We start from the raw sequence: 5,614 nt of genomic DNA on the forward strand, positions 1-5,614 counted from the left end.
GAGATCCTGCAAGCCACTAGGTGAGGCCAAAAAAAAAAAAAAATCAAAAGCTGAACAATATTTGGTACCACATGTAAATTATATGAAATTCAAATTGCAGTGTACAAAAATAAAGTTTTGCTGGCACACAGCTGTACCCATTTGTTTTCTTGTTGTCTATGGATGCTTTGGCCTCTGATGGCAGAGCTGAGCAGTTGTAGCAGAGACTGTATGGCCCTCAGAGCTTAAGATATTTACTAAGTGACTTTTACCTAAAAGTTTTGTGGACCTCTGTCTTATTTGAGTCTTATAATGTTTTTATCCCCTTTGTACTAATCGCATTTTAATCTACTATCCCATTTTTATTCCCTTTCTATTAAGGAGAAGAACGAGAGGCTATGCCATGCCCAGGGTTATGCAGCAGGAAAAGCTCGTCTTGGAACCCAGGTATCCTGGCTTCTGAGTTCTGGGCCTGCCCACTGGCCTAGAATCCTCCTCGTTAGCTGTGCCTGAGACTCACCCTGGGGAACCCCCAGCCTGTGGCCCATCATCCTGGTTACAGCAGAGGCTGGTCCAGCATGAGAGACTGCAGTGTCTCCTCAGATGGCCTCACGGGGCACCTCGCCAGGCCCTTTTTCCCTCTGGAGCCCGGCCTAGCTCACACAGGCTGCTCTGTGAGGCTGTGGGCAGGAGACCTCTCTTGCCAGCTGTGTGCAGTTACCCCAGTGACATTCAATTGTTCCTAGGGGAGGAGGCCCATTTTTGGCAGCTCCTAGACCTGGATTCCAGGAAGTTCTGCCCGACTCCTTTTCTGTTTGTTTCCAATCAGCAAGTCGGCCTGTATCACTTTCCACTGGGTTGCGTAAGTCCGCCTGCCGCTCTCACTCTCTCTCTCTTGCTGTCATCTTTACTTATGCCACTCTGAGCTCACTGCCAGTCAGGGAGGAAGACCTGGGGCCTATAAGGGGAGGGGACAAGATGCAGGGTGCCTCAGCAGGAGTTTATTGCTGCCCAGATAAACCCAAATGGCAGCTTGGCCGAGCCCCAACATTTCCAGGGATGCATGTCTTACCCTAGACAGAGGAGCCCAGGCTCTCAGCCCTGAGAAGAGATCCCTGAGGTGGCAGCTCAGCCCTGCAGGTGAACAACCCATGTCTGTGTGTACACTGATATAGCCCCTCTACCCATGGGAGTGTGGCAGGAGCTTAGAAAACTCCAGGTTGAACACGCAACCCCAGAGGCAACTGCCCAAGTACCGATTCTAGCTCTGCCACTCATTGGCTATGTGACTCTGGGCAAATTACTGAGCTTCTCTAAGCCTCAGTTGCTGTATCTGTACTATGGAGATAATGATAAAACCTCCCTTGGGCTTCCCTGGTGGCGCAGTGGTTGAGAGTCCGCCAGCCGATGCAGGGGACACAGGTTCGTGCCCCGGTCCGGGAAGATCCCACATGCTGTGGAGCGGCCGGGCCTGTGAGCCATGGCCGCTGAGCCTGCGCGTCCGGAGCCGGTGCTCCGCAGCAGGAGAGGCCACAACAGTGAGAGGCCCGCGTACCGAAAAAAAAAAAAAAAAAAAAAAAAAAAAAAAAACCTCCCTTATTAGACTGTAATAAGAATTGAATCAGTTAATACATGTAAAGGACTTAGTACTATGCCTTGCACATAATAAAGGCTCAATAAATGTAAGTGATTTTACTATAATTACAATAATAATAATTATTGCTATTCACCAGAGAGAAAAGGTCCTATTTGTGCCCAAGGAGATATGAACAGTAACATTTATTGAAGCACTGTTTTTAATAATGGTAAATTGAAAGCCATCTAAATACCTCTCAGTAGGGAATTGGCTAAACAAATCATGGTACACCCACACTATGGATTTCTGTGCAGCAGTTAAAAAGAAAGGGGCAGATTAATATGGCCTGAGGTGTTTTCACTTCCAAAATATAGCATTCAGTGACAAAAAGCAAGAAGCTGAAGGATTTACAGACTTGAACACTGATGTAAAACACAAAAATGCAAAGCAGTTTGTGAGTAATATATATATGTAAATGCACAGGGAACAAAGTCTGGGACAGCACCATCTGATATGGTTGTCACTAGTCTCACATAGCTATTTACATTTAAAGGTAAAAGTTTACTTATTTATTTTTGAATTTTATTTTACTTATTTATTTAAATGTAAAAGTTTACTTAAAATTAAATAAACAATTCAGTTTCTCAGTGGCATCAGTCACACTTCAAGTGCTCAGTAGTCACATGTGGCTAGTGGCTAGTGTATTGGACAGTGCAGATACAGCCTACCTCCATTACTGTAGAACATTCTACTGGAGGGTCTAAATGGTTGAAAAAGCCAAACTGATAATAATGGTTAACTTGGCATGGAGGGGGCAAGGATGGCAGGGTATCATTTATTCTTTTAACAGGTATTTACTGAGCACTAACTCTGTGCCAGGCACAGAGTGGTCCTTACACAGGGACCACGGCTATGAGTAAATCACTGAACTCCCTACCCTCCTGGAGTTTTCATTCCAGTGGGTGGTATGTCAAGTGGAAACCGGTGCTTTGGTGAAAAATAGAGCAGGCTTGTGGATAAAGAATGTTGGCAGGTGGCGCAAGGTGGTCATTAAAGACATGTTTTACATTCACCTGCTTTTTTTTTTTTTTTTTTTTACTTTTGCTATTATAGGTAATCCAGTTGAAAATATACACGATTATTTAACACCATCTTTCTGATATCATAATAAATATTCTTTTCATTTAATTCTGACAACACTAGGCTATAGATTATTATTCCCATGTTCTTGATGGAAGAAGAACAAAGAAACAGAGGCTCAGAGTGGTTTGTCAATTTCCCCAAGATCACAAACCAAGTTAAAAGACCAGGATTCCAACACAAACTTTTCTGCAACGAATCTGTCTTCTTTTCATCGGCAGGCGGACTCTCAACCACTGCGCCACCGGGGAAGCCCTCACCTGCATTTTTTAAAAAGGAGGAGACTGCCTTACTTGTGTAATTAAAAACTGATAAAAGTAAACAAAAGTACCTCAGCCCTGGAGACAGGAAACCTGGGTTCCTGCCCCAGTTCTGTCCCTAACCCTTGCGCCCTGTGCCTAGTGGCTTCAGCTTTCTGGTCCTCCAGTTCTGTATCTCGATGTGCATTAGATGAGGGCTCTGAGGCCCCAGCGGCCCCTCCATCCCGTGGTTGGATGTTTGCGCGAGTCTCTTCATCTGTCCGGGAAGCCCGTGGATCACTGGAGTCCTTTGGAAGTGTTAACATGTAAAGACTCTGCACGAACCTGTTGCAAGAATCATAACAAACCAAGGAGGATAAAGGACAGAGGAGAGGAGGAGGACGGGATGGGGGGAGGGGGGGAGAGACAGGAAAGCGGGGAGGCCTCCTGTCGGCAGCAGAGGCTTGGATTTCCAGCAAACTCCGCCTGAGAGCTGCTTCTGCATAGCCAGGTTACATTAACACAGAGTTCTGATTATAGTAGTGCAGACAGACACTTTATAATCATAGCTAACGTTTATTGAGATCGATCATGCTGCAGAGGCAAACTTTACGTGGATTAACTCCTTTAATCCTCACGACAGCTCTATGGGGGTCAGTACAATTTATCAACCGCATTTTACAGATGAAAAACCTGAGGTTCCAACAAACTAAATAACACACGATTGTTAGGTGGAGAGGGATGGACTCCAACCCCAGAAGTCTTGTCCACCGTGCTCCAGCGCCTGCGGCTTATAGTCAACTAGAACGTGAAAGAGAAGTAAAGGCTTTTGCTTGTTGAAAGCAGTCCATGCATGTGTTCCGGGGGCATAGACCAAATGGGGAATAATTCTGATTGAGGGTGTTGGGTCTTCTTTCTTCTGCCCTTGCTAGCCACTTCCCCAAAGCTAAAGGATCCTGTCCCTCTGCACAAAATCTCCCGCGGCTCCCAGCTCATCCAGAGTAAAAGCCTTTCTTTGATCAGCAAGGCCTTCTGTGATGGCCCCCACCCATGTTACCTCTGACCTCGGTCCTCCTGCACCCCCCACCCCCAGCCCACTCCAGCCACACTGGCTGCCTCCCTGCTGTTCCACCTGGCAGAGTGTGTAGGTGTATTTAGCCTCAGAGAGTGGGAGAGGGAGGGGAGGTTTTCAGGGAAAAGGGGTGCGCGTTGGGGGAGAGAGGGGGGCAGGGCTCCTACAAGGGACATAAAGAAAACCAGTGAGGTCCATGTTCCTGAGAAAAGGGACTGAGTGGAAAAGGTGGAGGAGGAATGACAGGTGCCCAGAGATCAGTTCATGCAGGTCTTGGCAAATGTTAAGAATATTTGGATTCTCTCTTGAGGGCAATGGGGAGCTATGGAAAAAGGTTTGAGCAGAGGAAGGACACATTTGAATTTGCTTTTCCCCAGTTCACTCAGTCCTTCCTGGGGGCACTTACTGCTCGTGGTTGGCTACAGGTGACCCTCAGTTTCACCTCCATCAGTAACTCAAACAATATATATACTTTAAAATTGTGTCTTTTTGCCCCTTGAGGAATGTGTTTGTGTGCATGTCGTTTATTTTTTTAGTGCAGTTTTAGGTTTACAACAAAATGGAAAGGGAGGTACAGAGATTTCCACATAACCTCCCCTCTCCACCGTGCATAACCTTGAGCACTGTCAGTATCACTCACCAGAATGGTACATTTTTTTTGAATCAAAGATGAACCTACATGGACACATCATAATCACCCAAAGTCTACAGTTTACCTTAGGCTTGTATGTTCACTCTTGTACATTCCATGACTTTGGAGAAATGTGTGATCACCTATATACACCATTATAATATCGTAAAGATTATTTTCACTGCTCTAAAACTCCTCTGCACTCCGCCTATTCATCTTTCCCCCTGCCCCCATCCCTGGCAACTACTGATCCTTATCTTGTCTCCATAGTTTTGCCTTTTCCAGAATGTCATATAACTGAGATCATACGGCATGCAGTCCTTTCAGATTTGTTTCTTTCACTTAGTAATATGCATTTAAGGTTTCTGCTTTTGGGCTTTTATGACTAATGCTGCTATGACCACTCATGTACAGATTTTTGTGTGCACGCATATTTTCATATATTTTTTGTGTATACCTCAGAGTAAAACTTCTGGGTTATGTGGTAACTCTATGTTTAACTGCTTGAGGAAATACCAGATTGTTTTCCAAAGTGGCTGCGCCATTCTGCATTCCCACCAGCAGTGTATGAGGGTTCCAGTTTTTTGATACCTTTTTATACTTTTTGTTTTTTTCAGTCACACAACCATATGAACATATAGAGAAAGAGGTGAAGAAAGGTGAGGATAGGGTGACCAGAGGGCGTTAGAGAGGATGGCTGGTTGGTACCTGATCCTTCTGGGTCCATAGGCCTCAGTGAGGTGTTGACTTTTATTATTATTTCAGGGCGTGGCTCTTGGAAGTTTTTAAGCAGGGAAGAAGCATAAACTGATTTGTATGTGTGTGTATATGTATGTGCACTTTCATTGTTTCAACATTTAATTCCTAAATGAGTAATGAATGATTCATATGGTTCCCTCCTGCTGCAACAGGTAATTACTATTTTATTTTTGTATGTGTTCATTTAGAGTATCTTTTTTTTTTTTTTTTTTTTTTTC

Source organism: Lipotes vexillifer, unplaced genomic scaffold (assembly GCF_000442215.2).
Source record: "Lipotes vexillifer unplaced genomic scaffold, Lipotes_vexillifer_v1.1 scaffold251, whole genome shotgun sequence".
Taxonomy (NCBI): domain Eukaryota; kingdom Metazoa; phylum Chordata; class Mammalia; order Artiodactyla; family Lipotidae; genus Lipotes; species Lipotes vexillifer.